The sequence below is a fragment of the Crotalus tigris genome, unplaced genomic scaffold, assembly GCF_016545835.1.
Source record: "Crotalus tigris isolate CLP2741 ecotype Arizona unplaced genomic scaffold, ASM1654583v1 scf7180000017628.32516253702:7417878, whole genome shotgun sequence".
NCBI classification, from domain to species: Eukaryota; Metazoa; Chordata; class Lepidosauria; order Squamata; family Viperidae; genus Crotalus; species Crotalus tigris.
In genome coordinates this window covers 3,805,201-3,822,636 of record NW_024096523.1, presented here as the reverse complement: position 1 = coordinate 3,822,636, position 17,436 = coordinate 3,805,201, and positions in this window count along the sequence as shown.

Genomic DNA, 17,436 nt, shown 5'->3' with positions numbered 1-17,436 from the left:
AGGCACATGGCCATTTAAGACCAGGGAGGGGGCCCGAAGGCCATTAAGGCTGAGGTCCAAAATGATCTAGCTGTGCCATCACTGCAGCTGCTGACGTGACTCTACAATCATTCCCGTCCTCTTCTCCTCCCTGGAGGAGGTGACTTGACCGCAGCCTGGCAGTTCCTTTCCAGCAAGGACTCCGCCGGAGTGGGGGAAGAAGGTTCAGCTCAAGATACATACCATTAAAATAAACAGGTGTTTTTTTTTTCTAGCCTGGCAGAGGGCTCGGGAGAGACGTTTTCCTGTGGTTTCTTTATTTCTCTACCAATTCTCATTCCGTCTGGGCTCAGACTTTCTGAGCGGTGTTCTCATACTTCTTTGGTGGCCAAGAGGCTGCAGTGTTCTTCCCATTGTACAGTACCATCAACTCTTTGCAACTTCCTTGCTACTCAGGTTCCCATTACAGGTGGTCCTTGACTTACAACCGCAGTTGGGACCAGAACTTCTGTCAATAATGGTGAAAAAAGCAAGGTTCTACATTTAGGCAAGTAAAACCGAATGCACAGGAACAGTATAGGGGGTACCTTGCTCAATAGTAGCAACTGTGAGAGGGATCTCGGAGTCCTAGTGGGCAATCACTTAAACATGAGCCAGCAGTGTGCTGCAGCTGCCAAAAAAGCCAACTCAGTGCTGGGCCGCATTAACAGAGGGATAGAATCAAGATCACGTGAAGTGTTAATACCACTCTTCAATGCCTTGGTAAGGCCACACTTGGAATACTGCATCCAGTTTTGGTCACCACGATGTAAAAAAGATGCTGAGACTCTAGAAAGAGTACAGAGAAGAGCAACAAAGAGGATCAGTGGACTGGAGGCTAAAGCATATAAGGAATGGCTGCTGGAACTGGGTATGTCTAGTTTAATGAAGAGAAGGACGAGGGGGGACATGATAGCAGTCTTCCAATATTTGAGGGGCTGCCACAAAGAAGAGGGAGTCAAGCTATTCTCCAAAGCGCCTGAAGGCAGGACAAGAAGCAAGGGATGGAAACTAATCAAGGAGAGAAGCAACCTAGAACTAAGGAGAAACTTCCTGAGAGTTAGAACAATTAACCAGTGGAACAACCTGTCCCCGGAAGCGGTGGGTGCTCCAACACTGGAGGTTTTTAAGAGGAAACTGGACAGCCATTTGTCCGAAATGGTATAAAGTTTCCTGCCTGAGCAGGGGGTTGGACTAAATGACCTCCAAGGTTCCTTCCAACTGTATTATTATTATTAGTAGTAGGAGTAGTAGTAAGTGATGCAGTCATTGAATCATGCCTGATTTTAAGAACTTTTTGCCACAGTCATTAAATGAATCATGCAATCATGATTCATTCAGTTGGCTGGGGAATTCTGGGAGTTTAAGTCCACAAGTCTTACGATTGACAAGGTTGGACAGCCGTGGATCTCAGGCAAGTCTACAACTCTGATTCCCCCACTTCTAATCTAATGCTTTAATCAGTACCCCGTTCTAAGCAGAATGTCAGAATCTTACTATCAGTTAATCCGGCTTTCCCCTTTGACTTTGTTTGTCAGAAGCCCCCTGGAAAAAGTCACAAATGGCAATCCTGTCACCCCGGGATTATGGCATTGCAACTGTCATAAATTGCTAAGTACTCGTATTCTAATCATGTGATTATAAGAATGCTGCGATGGTCATAAGTGCAAGGACGGTTCTTAAGTCACTTTTTTCAGTGCTGTTGCAACTGAAAATGAATGGTTATAAGTTGAGGACTACCTGTACTCAGCCCTGCATTTGAAAGGAAATGCAGGCAATCCTTAAGTCACAGTTGAGCTCAAACATTTCCATTGCTAAGCAAGACAATTGAGTTTTGCCCCATTTTATGACCTTTCTTGCCACCGTTCTTGAGTGAATCAATTGATACCAACATGGCTGTTAAGTGAATCTGGCTTCTCCATTGACTTTGCTTGTCAGAAGGTCGCAAAAGGGGATCACGTGACCCCGGGACACTGCAACCATCATAAAACATGCCAGTTGCCAAGCATCTGAATTTTGATCACATGACCCATGGGAATACTGCAATGGTCGTAAGTGTGAAAAATGGTCATAAGTAACTTTTTTCAGTGACATTGCAACTTTAGTGAATGCTCACTAAATGAACTGCTGTCGAGGAATACCTGTACATAAAAAGCCCAGGGTGGCACAGAACTTGGTAAAGTGTCCAAGGACATAGTGGTGTCTCTGGAGCAGGGGCACGCCTGGCTGAGGAATTCTGGGAGTTGAAGTCCACAAGTCATAAAAGGGCCAAGTTTGAAGACCCCTGCTCTGGAGGGTGCACTAAGATACCAGATTTACCAGCATGTGGTATAAAAGGGCTGGTAAATGTTTAATGGCTAAAAGTCTCACTTTGGCTATGTGTTGAGGAAGGATTTCGGAGGCTATGCGGAAAGAGGCTTTCTCCAGGGTCAGAGGGTTACAGGTTCTCCATGCCTGCTGTGCAAAATATTAGATCTCTCTTCTGAACATAAAGCAGGAGAATTACCTTCTGCAGCTTTTGTCGTTGGTGTGCATAGAAGTGTATGAAAAGAACAGGAGCCTTTTAAGAATGTACACAATGCCAGTCAATTGTAGAATGACGCATTCTTGTTATTTAAACAATCACATACACACACAACACACAGCAGTGGGATTTGCAACCTGCTCTTTGGTCACCATCTTGAGCAGCCCTTGAAAGTCCATTTTGTCCAGGATTTTAAATGACTGAACTGTCTCACCGGGCCCTAAGACTGCCTGTGATCCAACAGATTTTATGCAGAGAAAAACTTGTGCAAAGTGTTTACCAACAAGAGGAGGAGGAGGAGGAAGACAATAGGCATCAATCTACATTTCAAATTGCTTTGATGCTCTGGATAAAAAGGCGGGGAAGGAAAAACAGCAAGCTGTGAGTGAATCCTACCAATTTTCAAAACAATATCCATTGCCTTTCTGATTAAATTTATTCTCCTTTTCAGAATGAGCAACTTAATGTCATCGTGACTTTAGGTTGTCTTCTTGAAGATGCCACTAATCTGTTTGTCTCCCACTCACCAACCCATCATCAAGAGAAAAACATTGAAATCCCATCACTTGTGATTTCATGGGGTGGTGTTTTTCTCCCCAGCCATTGTCTCGTTCCTTCCAGTGCAAACCAAAGTCCTCTTTTCTTCTGCTGATGTTCCAAATCCATGGTCTTGGTCCTTCGCTTTTCCCGTTCTGGAACGAAATGCAGCTGGTTGTTCCCCAGAGTTCTACCTTGCACAGGTGAAGATGCTGAAAGGGCTCCACTGAGCAACACCTTGGCGCAAACCACATTTCTAGTGTCAGCAAGATAATCACACTTTTCCCGTTCTTTTTCCTGAGGGGTGGATATGCATACTAATATTTTATAACACAAAATCAAGGAGACTGGATAGCAAGATAAACAACTGTGGCTATTTCTGAATCGCAAACTAGACAGCTACATTACAGCTTAGGACAGTGATGGCGAACCTTTTAGAGACCGAGTGCCCAAACTGCAACCCAAAACCCACTTATTTATCGCTGGGAGCCAGGTAGGCGTGGCTCACTGGATGGGCGTGGCTGTGGTGGTCATGGCAGACTGGGTGGGTGTGGCCAAGGTGAGCGTGGTCATCTCAGTGTTGCTCGTGGGGGGATGTCTGGGGGGGGCAGGCAGGGTTGGGGGAGATCCAGGGGGTCTCTGGCAGGTGGGCGGTGGGTAGGAGGCTCATCTTGCGGAGTGAGGCAACGCAAGGCGAGGCAGGGCAGGGGTGCCATTGTCTCAGGGCAAGACAAGGCAGGGCCAGGGTAGCCACTGCCTGACACCATCGGGCCCTGCACACAGAAGCCAGCGAGTGCATGGGGGCCGACGGTGTCTGTCAGCAGCCACAGCCTGCAATCTGGGGCTCCGCAGCCTGCCGCCAGCAGTTCAGAGAAGCCGCCTCTGAGTTGGATGTCCGGCCAACAGCTGAGGAGGCAATGCAGTGGGTTGTGCCCAGGAAAAGGAGAGCATGCGAGGCCAGGAGGGATGGGACGGGAGGGAGGGAGGGAAACCAGCATGCTGGGATGCATCCGGCCACGTGGGACCTTGGCGAGTTAGCGGGCGGCTGGTTGAAGAGGGACAGTTGCCATCTCCGGGGCATGGAGCACGTGCCCACAGAGAGGGCTCTGAGTGCCGCCTTTGGCACATGTGCCATAGGTTCGCCACCACTGGCTTAGGGTATAAGCAAAACCCTAATGGTTACTTGATAATTTGGTGGCTTGGTTCACACAACATGCTAAATCTGGTTACAGAGTTAAGCTGTCTTCTGGGTTTGTTCAATACATTAAACATACTAAGTCATATTTATACACACCGCATATACAACCTCTGAACAAGACTAAAATTAAGGAAGGTTAATCTTTCGGGTGAATGCAGCTGTTAGATTTGTAACTGGGATATACAAAAATGATAGATGAACGCAATCATGGGACATGCAAACTCAGAAAAAATGAGGTGATTCAATAAACCATGGTTCAATTAAACATGGCTGTGTTGGGTTGTATATAGCATGTATATGATCCGGCCAGGTTTTTTAAATTATGGTTTGGAACAAAGTATCATTGGCTGCATGCCCATGGAATTCTAAATCCAAAACCAGAATTTATAACCTCAATGGTCAGCTTTACAAAGTATGTTCAGATACCACCATACCAAATATAAAAAGGCTGAGTACAGGTAGTCCTTGATTTGTGGAACAAGTGGTTGTTTAAAGAGTTGCATCTGATTTTAGGACCCTTTTTGCTTTTGTTGTTAAGCGAATCACCCTGGCTGTTAAGTGAATCTGGCTTCCCTCATTGACTTTGTTTGTCAAAAGGCAACTGAGAAGGTTGAGAATGGTGATCATGTGATCCTGGGACACTGCAATCATCATACATGCATGCTGGTTGCCAGGTGCCCAAATTTTGATCATGTGACCATGGGAAGGCTGCAGTGGTTGTGTGTGAGGACTGGTTTTAAGGCACTTTTTTTTCCAGTGCTTTCATAACTTTGGCCACTAAATGAATGGTTGTATGTTGAGGACTACCTATACAAGGCATGAAGTCTACCTCTGATTAAATCTCAAGAGCTTCACAGACAGATTTCTTCAAGGGAATACTCCTCTGAGGGGAGCCATTCACACAAACCCTCGCATTTCAAGTGCAGAGTTTCTCAACTTCGGCTACTTTAAGATGCATGTATTTCAACTCCCAGAATCCCCCATCCAGCTGGCTAGGGAATTCTGTGAGGTGAAGTCCATGTATCTTAAAAGTAACTGAGGTTGAGAAACACTGCTCTTGTGGGTAGCCCACAAATCTGATGCCTCCCTTGTCCGCCCTTGGCACAGTAGTGATGAAAAGGCAGGGTTTCGGTGATCAAAAGTACATGAAACAGTGAATTTTTTATAAAAGGGAGCAGGATGGCTGCCTGAGCAGAGCTCTATTCCCCAAGTGGGCTTGGGAAGCTAACATAACACAGGAACTCTTTTTAAAAAGAAAAAAGAAGTACTATTCTAGACCAGGAAGAGATATTCTTCATACACCCACTCTTCCCATCCCGTGCCAGTTGTTTTCTCCTGTGGGGAACGTTTGGGATACCATCTGGGGCCTAGCAGAATTATGGGAGGAAGGCAAACTGAGGAACAGGACACAGCTAAAGTTGATTTTATTTCTATTTCCTTTAAAACAGATTTAAAATCAAACGTAATCTGTAAAAAGCCTTTCCTCTCCCATAATCTGTTTAAGAATTACCCCTTTTGTTGCACTGGGAATTATTCTTTGAGAATGAGATTTGGAGATCCTGGAAGGTCTCATGTCAAACATCTTCATTCTAAGCCATCATCTAGTTATTTGGTTCTGGTTTGCCAGAATGCCCAAACCTAGTCTCACCCTGCTTAACAAACCATGATTAAATCAAGTCTTGGCTTAGCTTTTGGTAAACATACCAGTCTTTGTCTCTGACAAGCTGCAGGTGACAGAGTGAGAACAGCTGTTGGAAAAAAATTCCTGTTACTGGGGTCTAATGATAAAGCAGTGTCCAAAGGCAGCACACATTCATATCGGTAAGCCATTTTTTTTTTCAGATGGACTATGACCCGGTCATCCAATCTATGCTGGAATTTAAAAAAAAATCAGAATCTCTGGAAACATCCGTTCACAGAACCCCATTTGAGTTGAGACTAAGCATAGTTTCAACTGGATTTGTCTTATTATTATTATTATTATTATTCATTTCCACTGGCTGGCTGGATTTGCCTGCTCATCCACAAGCCAGGATTCTCAAGCCACAATAGCTACCTTCTTCACACAACTTGTGAAGCCTCAAGGGAACAGCTCGCTTTGTATTTAGTAGGTCCTGTAAAGCCCGTTTTTATGTCCCTTGTATTTTGATGTGCGAAGCGCAATCAATAATCTCTGGGCACAGTTCTTCCGCTTGAACAGTGTTTGTCTCTGCTCCAGCCGCTCCCTCCCTTAATAGACCCGGTTCGCATTTGGGGTGAGCCAGTTGCTTTGTGTCTGTCTTTCAATCCAGATGCTCAAATGCAAAGACCCACTGCAGAAGATAATCAAAGCGCTTTCAGCTCCTGCCCTTTCCGAGCTGCTGCCCAGCGTTGTTTTCCAACGTCTTTTCTTGACACCTTTATTGCTCGTGTGTTTTGCAGTGTGCGGGCTCGGCTGGGGCGCAGCTCGGCTTGTCAGATCTTGGCTGGTGGCAGAGAGCCACCTAATTATAATCATTATCCAATGGCAGGTAATAACGGGCATCTTTCCTGGGCTAATTTGGAGATGGGAAGGGAATGAGAGAAAGGCACTTCTAAAGAAAGAAAAAAAAAACAGGAAGAAAGAATGCAGAAAGGTGTGCACTTAGCCCTCCCCAAGATTGGAATTTTTCACCTTTGGCATATTTCCTCTCTTTCAGGAGAGTTATAAAGAAAGTACATTTCTGTTTCATAATCGTGGGATCATCTTGAAATGTAAGATCTGGGTTAGGTTCCCTTCCTCCCTTGACAGTACAGGTAATCCTCGACTTACAATAGTTTGTTTAGTGCGCGTTCAAAGTTACAACGGCACTGAAAAATGCGACTTATGACTGTTTTTCAGAGTTATGACCTTTGTAGCACACCCATGATTATGTGATCAAAATTCAGATGTGTGGCAACTGGTTCATATTTATGACGGTTGCAATGTTCTAGGGCAGGGGTAGGCAACCTTGGCTCTTTTATGGCTCGTGGACTTCAACTCTCAGAATTGGGGATCTATGCTGGCTCAGGAATTCTGGGAGTTGAAGTCCACGAGCCATAAAAGAGCCAAGGTTGCCTACCCCTGTCCTCAGGTCACGTGTGATCAACTTTTGTGAACTTCTGACAAGTAAAGTCAATGGGAAAGCTGGATTCACTTAATAACCAGGTTACTAACTTATCAACTGCAGTGATTCACTTAACAATGGTGGCAAAAAAGGTCGTAAATGGGGCCAAAATTCACTTAACAAATGTGTCACTTAACAAAAGAAATTTTGGGCTAAATTGTGGTTATAAGTCGAGGACTATCTGCGTATTGGATTTAACGCAGTGTATCTCTCTGAGATTTAACTTGCGGATCCTGCCAAGCCTTGTTTAGTTTGTTAGCTAAGCCACAGCTAGCTGAGTTCCTTGCCACATTAAGACATACCACAATAGTTGGGTTCATACAACATAGCAAGCTGTATGTGGTGTGTTTAGTTTTACTTTAATGTGTTTATGCAATTCTCCTCTTTCTAAAACAGTGTTTCTCAACCTTGGCAATTCTAGAATGTTAAGCATGCCGGCTGGGAAATTCTGTAGTTGAAGTCCACATATCTTAAAGTTGCCAAGATTGAGTTCTAAAACTTTATCCCCATCCTCCACCTGAGCAGTTTTGCCTCGTGAACCATGCAGTTTACAAAAAATGTCTGTTTAAAGCTTGTTTCTCCAACAACTGGAAATTCTTACATTTCTCTTCCTAGATGCCTGGAAGGGCCACATTAGGGAAGACAGAACTGCGTGGCAGAGTTCACAAATCATATCAAGCCATGATTCTTTAATATTGATTATTTATTTATATTTATCCTTTTGTTGATTTTAAAACTAGGGTCAAAAAAGAAATGGAAAAAACAAACAAATGCAAAAATAATAAAAACAAAAAACAAAATACTATTGGCTGAGTCTGCACAACACACTAAGCCCAAATTTATGGTTTGTAGCTCACAATGGCTGAATTCACAAAGGTTGCTAAGCCCAAACCAGATATCTGGGCTTAGCACGGTAAGGAATCAGCCTGAATGTTTGTCTGTCCAAGAATAGCTGGCAAAGAGCTATCAAGGTGACAAACATTTTAAAAAAATCCAAACAGACAAGTATTTGGTTGCAACTTTGTGGTAGCATCTTGACTTTTTTTTTAACCATGCTCTGCGGACACCTCTGAGAACTAGAGGTCCCCCAGATTGACTAGCCTGCACACAAAACAAGTTTCAAATCAAAGAACAGGGGACTGCCATCTCTAGCAGAAGAGAAATAAAGAGTTGGGCCAAGGAAGGAGGCTGCCATAATTATAAACATCCCATAATTTCCCTGCTGGGCATAGAGAGTGTTGAGTCCGTGGCGGGAAAACAGACACGAGAAGCAGCTGGAGTTCTCAGTTTCTTTATTCAGCGTTCAGCTTACAGGAAGATGGCTTCAGCCTCGCCCAAACGCCTCGCAGCCTCTTATATAGGCAACTCCCGGGTAAATGGGTTACTTTTCCCGCGCCAGCACCCGCGCATGCGCACGGCGCTGGCGACAGCCTGTCTGGTCCCGGGCAGCTTTGCACCTGCCCGGGACTGCCTGCAAACGCCCGAGCCGTTTGCAAAGGCTCGGGACATAACACCCCTTTCCCCCGGGCTAAAACTACTACCAACATACAACATTTATTTTATATGACATTTTGCTCCCCAGTGCTCCCACTGATTACTGGCTTTTGCCTTGCCAGCAATGTTATGTAATCTTCTAGATACTTAGGAGATTTCTTTGCTCTCTGTGACCTTCTTAGCTCTGGGTTACTGGCATAAGTCCCCTGACTGGAGGGAGGCGTGAGCCTGTTCTCTCTATTGTGCCCTGGTGTCTTCCAAGGACTGTGCCCCGATGCCTGGCCTGCTTGCTTGCCCACCGGGCTCGTCAGGCCAGGGCTTCTGTTGCTTTGTGACCTGGTTGTCCTACCTAGCTGTAGACCCTCAGGCCCCTTGAAGTGATAGCCACTGCTGGGCGTCTCTGTAGAACCTCCTAGGTCAGTCCAAGACCTGTCAGGAGGCTGTCCATTCCCTGAACCCCATTCTGTGCTCGGGCTCGTGTGGGTTTCTGTACTTTCCCAAAACTCAGGTGTTCCCTGATTTGTGCTAGGGGTGTTGTAGTCGGGACTTGGTTCCTCGACTAGCTCTGTGTATGTTTGACCCCCTGTAGGATTTGGGGTAAGGTCAGGCCAACCTTGGGAATTGTGTGCCAGCTCTCTTGCGGGGAATGATTTGTTGGGATGCCCCCGGGTATCCTCCGTTGCTGGAGTGCTGTGTGATGTGTGTGGAAAGTGAGTATGCCCCCGGGGTGACTCCCTGGCTGGAGTAGGCGTGAGTGCCTGTTGTGTGGGTAAGCTCCATGACTTTCTTTTCGGAGCAATTGCAGAACCCTGAGATGGGCCGTTTGTGGCTCCCTCAGTGGAGGTGGGCAGTAGCTCTTGCCCTTCCCTTTGCTCCAAAGGGTCCCCCTCCCCCCCTGGAAAAGACCCAGGAGTCTCAGCAGAAAAGTCTCGCCTAGAGCGAAGTTGGTCGATGTGCCGCCGCAGGACACGACCGTTGTCCAGGGCAACCTCGTAGGAGAGAGGACCTGTGATCCTGGAAACAGAAGCGGGGACCCATGTATGACCAGGCCCGTAATTGCGAGCCCAAACCGGGGCACCCACAAGTAGTTGTCTAGGTGCCCTAGGATGTGAGGTAGATGAAGGCAGTCTGTCCGGATGCAACCGGTCAAGTCTAGTAGTAAGTTGGCGCCCCCAACGAAGTTCAGCTGGACTTCTCCCTGTAGAAGTGGACGGTGTGGTGCGATAAGAAAGGAGAAAGTCAGCCAACCTGTGATGCCAGTCCCCGTAGGTGAGTCTCTTCAAGGCGTCCTTTGCGATGCGCACCATGCGTTCAGCCATACCGTTGGTGGACGGGTGAAAAGGCGCAGACGTGGCATGACGAATCAGGTTTGCCTGTAAGAAAGCTTGGAATTCGGAGGAGGTGAATTGAGGGCCGTTGTCGGACACAATGACATCTGGCAGCCCCGTGTGCAGCAAAAATCCCCCTCAGTACCTGAATAGTCTTTGCAGTGGTGGTGGATGAGACAGGCACAACCTCAAGCCATTTTGAATGGCTGTCAACAAGGACCAAGAAGAACTGGCCCTGAAAGGGCCCAGCGTAGTCAATGTGCACCCTAGACCATGGGGACTGTGTTTCCTCCCATCTATGCACAGGAGCTTGGGGCATCTCTGGGCGAGATCGTTGGCACAGGTGGCATGCGTGCACCTTAGCCTCAATATCTTTATCTAAACCAGGCCACCACAAGTGGCTTCGTGCAAGAGCCTTCATACGAACAATGCCAGGATGACCCTCGTGGAGGGATTCTAAGACCCTAGTCCTCATTGAGGTGGGAATGACAACTCTGTTTCCCCAAAGCAGACAACCCTGAGAAAGGGACAGTTCGTTTCTTTTGGACCAGAAACTCTGAAACTCAGGACTAGGGCAGTGCTCAGGCCACCCGGACAGGACCCAGGAGCGGACACGTGAAAGTGTGTGATCTGTACCTGTTTCAGCGGTAACATCCCTGGCACTAAGAGGGAGCTCGGGCAAGGCTTGGATTGATAGAATGTTGACAGCTGGCGCAGGGTCAGCTTCTACTACTGGCAGAGGCAACCTACTGAGGCCATCAGCATGGCCCATTTCTTTCCCAGGCTTGTGGAGTAATGAAAAATCATATGCAGACAAAAAAAATAGACCACCTAAGCATTCTAGGGGAAATGATGTGGGGAGTCTGCTTACGTGTGGTAAACAGTCCCAGCAGAGGCTTATGGTCAGTGAAGACCGTGAAATGCCTGCCATATAGAAAATCGTGGAATTTTTTAATTCCAGCAACAACAGCCAGAGCCTCCCTGTCTATCTGAGCGTAGTTGCGCTCGGCAGAAGACAGTGTTCTGGAGTAGTATGCAATAGGAACCTGAGTTCCATCAGACCTGAGGTGACTCAGGACAGCTCCAACCCCGTAGGGGGACGCATCACAGCGATGCACACAGGAAGGGACTCGTTGAAATGTGCAAGAACACTGTTAGAAGTGAGCAAGGCCTTGACTTCTTTAAAGCAAGCCTCATGTGCTTGTGACCACAGCCACACAGCATGTTTGTCCTAGTAGCCTGTGAAGAGGCTCAGCTACACTAGCTTTATGTGGAAGAAAAGAATTGTAGAAATTCAGGAGGCCTAAGAAGGCCTGAAGTTCGGCCTTAGACTTTGGCCTGGGTGCTTCTAAAATAGCAGTTAGTTTGGATTCAGCAGGATGAATCCCAGCAGCATCAATTTTGAATCCCAGAAATTCAGTAGAAGGCACCCCAATCTTGCATTTGTCTTTTCTGAGCTTGAGGCCTGATTTCCTGAATCTTAACAGGACAGCCCTAAGCCTTTCAGCTAGAATGTGTGTGGAGTCTCCTGCAATCAAGACATCGTCAAAATAGGGGCAGACCCCTGGTATACCTCGTAGTGTGTTTTCCATTACGCTTTGGAAAATCCCAGGAGCGACATTCACTCCAAACTGTAGCCTTTTTACCTTAAAGGCTCCCCTGTGGGTCACAATGGTCTGAGCTATGGCAGCATCATCATCAACAGGCAGCTGTTGATATGCTTGAGCTAGGTCAAGCTTTGCAAAAACACGCCCCCCCTTGAGAGAGGCCAGGATGTGACTGACCACAGGAACAGGATAGGCATGTTGCTGCAATGCCTTATTGAGTGTGCATTTGTAATCAGCACAAATGCGAATGTCCCCATTTGCCTTTAGAGGCGTGACAATGGGGGTCTCCCACGGGCTGGAATCAACAGGTTCTAGGATTCCCTGTTGGATTAGTTTGTCTAATTCAGTATCAATCTTACTTTTTAAAGCAAAAGGGACCCTTCTTGCTTTAATCCTAATGGGAGTGACAGTGGGGTCTAGCTTTAAGGACACAGGTGGTCCTTTGAATGTGCCCAGCTGGGGGCTGAAAACATCTGCAAATTCTTTGCAGACTTCCTGTAGGTCGAGTGTTTGTAAGCTGTTGAGTCCTGTGACGTGTATCCCCAGGGCCTCAAACCAATCGAGTCCTATGAGACTCGTTCGTTCACCCCCTACTACTAATAAGTCTAGTGGACCTTCAAAACTCTTGTATTGCACGTTAAGGGTGGCCTCCCCCTTAACACACACTCTTGAGTTCTGAAAATCTGTTAATACAATATCAGAAGGCCTTAACTTGGCCTTAGTCCCACTACTGGAACAAATCTTCCTAAATGTATGCAATGAAATGATGGAAAGGGCAGACCCTGTGTCTAGTTCCATAGATAATGGAACCCCTTGTAGCTTCACGTTGAGTGACAGCTTTTTCTTCATGGGCTTGTGTGTGCCTGTTCTACAGATGCTTCTTCGCGAAGCGCAAAAACCTACCCTATTCTGGCTGGGGAATCTGGTACCCTTCAGGCGTTCTTCTTGGGTTGTGCCTTTCGTCGGCCCCGACACACAGCTGCAATGTGCCCTTGTTTGCCGCATGCCCGGCAGGTAGCGGAGCGGAACTTGCAGTCGGTTCTCCTGTGGCGACCTCCACAGCCGATGCACTTGAGCGGAGCCGAAGAGCTTTCCTTCTGGTTCTCTTCCTTCATGGGGTGTAGACGGTCGACTTCTTTGTCCGGATCCTCCTCGGAGTTTCGTCGGACGTCTTCCTGGTGCACGGACGCACCCTCTGCACTGCTTCTGATCGGCCGCATGTTCTTGACGGCGCCGCCTGCTGCTTCTTCCGCGGTGGCTTCCCTTAAAGCGTCTTGGAAGGATAATTCTTCCTTAGCGAAAAGTCTCTGTTGTAGCTCTCGATGCCTCTACCCGCACACGAATCGGTCCCTCAGTCGTTCCTCGAGGTCCTTGCACTCGCAGGGCTTGGCGGCCTTCCGTAGCGCGGCGATGTATTCCTTGGCTGTTTCACCGGACCGTTGATCCCTCTGCTCGAAGGTGTGGCGCCATGAGATAACGGACACCTTGGGGTGGAAGTGCTCTTTCATCATCTTCTTCAGGTCTGCGTAGCTTACAGACTCTACTGGAACAGGTGCTGCAAGGTTTTCTGCGATTTCGAAGGCGTCTTGGCCGCAAACGCAAAGCAGGGTGGCAGCCTTCAAGCTATCTTCCCTCACTTGGTTTGCCTTGAAGTAGTTCTCCATTCTGGATACATAGGACTCCCACCGCTCTGGCTGTGAGACGTCGAATTCTGAAAGCCTTCCGATTTTCGCCATCTTCGGATCTTCAGGAGACGGGTCTATCAGCCAGCCTACCCCCGAATGCGCACCGGAATGGCGGGCAGCTGCCGAGTCGACGCCGTTCCTCTTTCGCCGCTCAGGACTCCTTGGGTAAGCTTACACTTCTTCCTTTCCAGGTAGTGCAAGGCATCCCATCCTCGTCGCCATTGTTGAGTCCGTGGCGGGAAAACAGACACGAGAAGCAGCTGGAGTTCTCAGTTTCTTTTATTCAGCGTTCAGCTTACAGGAAGATGGCTTCAGCCTCGCCCAAACGCCTCGCAGCCTCTTATATAGGCAACTCCCGGGTAAATGGGTTACTTTTTCCCGCGCCAGCACCCGCGCATGCGCACGGCGCTGGCGACAGCCTGTCTGGTCCCGGGCAGCTTTGCACCTGCCCGGGACTGCCTGCAAACGCCCGAGCCGTTTGCAAAGGCTCGGGACATAACAGAGAGCATTCCATCTCTTTTATCCAGATGGCTTGCTCATTTGCACAGCCTTTCTTTTTTGCTTCATGGACTGTCCTGTAAGTACTTTACTAATAATAATGATAATTTTAAAAAAAAAATCTACATTGTGTTCTCTCGTTGGGAGTATGTTGCTCCAAAATCTGTCTTTCAGTTTCCTAAAGTTTGTTTTTTGGTGCGAATCTTGTTTGTTATTTTCCAGATGCTTGAGAAAATCGTCCGATTTTTGTCTCGGGTTTTTTTTTTTTTAGTGTTGAACAGCTAGACTGTTGAAGAGCTCGTCTGCTCTAGTTGTGGTAGTACTGTTGTAAGCACCGGGCTAGAAAGCAGGAGACCGGGAGTTCTAGTCCCAGCTAAGGCAGAAAGCCAGCTGAGTGACCTTGGGCCAGTCACACACTCTCAGCCCTAGGAAGAAGAAAGCAAAGGCAAACCACTTCTGAAAACGTTGCCTAGAAAATTAGACCGCCTTGAAGGCCCAACAAACAAACAAAGAAACATCTGTTGAAGACACCAGAGGCTGCTGCTGCCGCTGCTTTCTGTGACACGCCTTCCCATGGCTCTGCGGCCTCCTTGGCTCCATTGCTTTCCCCATCTGAAAAGCCTGAGGGGTGTGTGCGTGTGTGTGTGTGTGTTCTGAGATGTATGTGTCCTGAGGGGTGTGTGTGTGTGTGTGTGTGTGTGTGTGTGTTTAGGCCCTTCTGAAGCTCTCCTGTTCACTTCAGTGGAAGTGGGGGAAGCCAGGGAAGAAATTGTACAAAAACGAAAAGCAGCACATGCATAGACACATCCCCAGCCATCTTGCCAGGGTGCCTTGGGGTCTCAAACCAACGGTCATGAGCACAGGACTTGCATTTGCAATGAAGTGCCAAAGAAAAAGGGAAAAAAAGCAAACCCACAGCTGTTTATTTTTGAGCCCCAGAGCGCTGCACGCTGCACATTCTGCTGGTAGGGAAGCTTGCTTGTTATTTTTATGTTCCAGCTGCCGTGGCTATGAGATCTCTCTCTAGCTGTTCCCTTGCTTGCGGCCAAGGCTGGCCTTAGAACAAATAAATAGCACCCTGGGTGAGCAGCCCTCCTCCCCCCCTCTGTCGGCACTGTGGTGTTGCCAACTTGCGTGACTGGTGCAGAATGGCAAACTCAATCAAAGGAAAGCCGTGCCGTGCTGGCTTCCGTCTAGAAGAAATGAGACTCCGATTGGCGATGGAGAGCGGAGCATCCTTGGCGTCTCCCGATGGTTTGAGTGCATTGTTGGCAGGAAATTCTGGAACATCAGGCCTGCTTGTGGCCTGAATGGTGCTGGTTGCCCACCCGGGCGCGCAGATAAGCAGCAGAGGCGGTGGGGTGAGGGCTTCCTGGAAGGCAGAGTCGTCTAAAGAGGCAAATGGGATTGCTTCCTCTCCGCTCTCCCCAGGCGTGCTCCTCCAGGGCAAGATTTTTCTCCCCACCTGAGCTGGTGAGCAAAGGTTGGCTATGTCTCCATGGAGACAAGACAGCAAGCCAGACACTGCGTGTGTAGATCTAAGGTTAAAGCTGATTAGCAAATGTCAGTGGGATCATGTCAGCAGTGTTTCTAGGACTGCCCTCCATCCTCCTTGGCATGGGTCCCTGTCAGAAAGGAAAACTCAGCAGGCTAGAGCCAGCTGAAAGGAAAGAAACCGGAGGTGGGCGGGGGGGGGGAGGAAGGAAAAGAGGATATGTGAAAACAGCTGCTTTCTCCTTGCAAAGCTAAGCAGTGAAGACTTGTGTAAGAGGGGCCTCTTCTGCAGAGGTGGTGTCATTGTAGTGTCATTGTAGCCTGGACCAGGACTTTTTGCAAGTTCCAGGATTTGGGCTGAGGGACCAGTGGAAATAGCAACGTTCACATCTGCTGATGCCTCGTTTCAGTTCATGATTCAAACAGGTACTGCTACGCGACCTCGGAGGAACCGCCTTCGCCCCTCTCCCAAGTGGATGTGGGTAATGTGTATGTGCGACAGAGAGAGCAATGTGCAATATGCAACCCCCACCACCAGAGCACAGGGCAATCGCAATAGAAGAAAAGCTGGAATCCAACTTTTGTAAAGAGCCAAAAGGGTGAGGATGTCGGTTTCCAAATTGTTCCCCAAGAGGGCACTTGGAGGGGCCTTAGAAGGTAGCATCCCCTCCCCCTTTCTTTGCTGATCTCAAAAGCCGAACAAGGTTGGATCTGGTGAAGATGAGGTGGGGGGGGGGCACCACCAGAATGGAGGAGTAGAACGACTGCAAGTTAGACCAGAAATCAGAAAAAACATCCTGGAAGAAGGTAACAGGAAGCCCCTTCTGCACTGTGGCTGAGTAACTGACATGTCTATATCCCCGTCAGCCACTCCAAAGCAGCTTTACCATAACATGGACAAGGGACTGGTCAACCAGGATTCCCCCGAGGGGAAGTGCTAGAGAGTTGCTTCAGAAAGGTATAATTTATGAAAAGCAGAACTGGCCAGGAGATTCGAGGCCCCTTTGAATAAATTTCACCAAGAAAGGGCATCTCATGAGGAAGGTCATTCAGGCAGAAAGCCCCAAGTTTCCTTATTCGTTATGGTTTTGTGGAATCCTTGGTGCTCTCTGAGCTTGGTGATTTTCTTGCAGACATTTCATTACCAAACTAGGTAACATTATCAGTGTTACCATTGTTACTTCCTACGGGCTTCTGGGCCAATCCATTTCTCCTAATCCAAGAGTCAAGGCTGAGAAGTGGTGAAGATGCTGGACTGGGAGTAGAGAGATCAAAATTCTACTTCTCCCTTAGCTGCAAAAATTATCTGGGTGACCTTGAACTGGTTCCTCCCTTTCAACCCGTCATCCCCATCTCCTCTCTTAACCCCTGCTCTGCAAAAGCCAAAAATTGAATTAGCCCAACTGGAGACCAGGAGATTACATTGCAAGTCAAGCCCTCAAATGATGTCGTTCCTGCAATCTTCAGTTTGCAAATTTGCTAATTTTATTTAGATGTGTGACTTGGCTAAGAATTAGGAGAAGCTCGGATGGTAGCTGTTATGTCAAGTCACCTGTGTCTGTCAAAACAAAAGATAGGTAATAATTGATGGCCTTTTGACTCATGGGGTGCGAAGGCAGGTAATACGCTTTCAAAAAATAGAAACTTGCGTTGGCATAATGATTGAACAGTATGAGACAATATAGGTGTATCTGAGAGGCAACCTGTTGTAGCAATTTGTGTGTTGACTTTTGGGTTGTACAGACCCATCCAGGTTTAAGTCTCCATTCTCCCGTGCATTTCACTGGATGGCTTTGGTTCTGTGTCCTTCAGCTGAACCTACTTCACAGAATTGTTGCTGCAGAGATACAGGTAGTCCTTGACTTACAACTGTTAGCAACTGTTCGAAGTTACGGTGGCAATTTACAATTGATCCTTGCACTGTCACA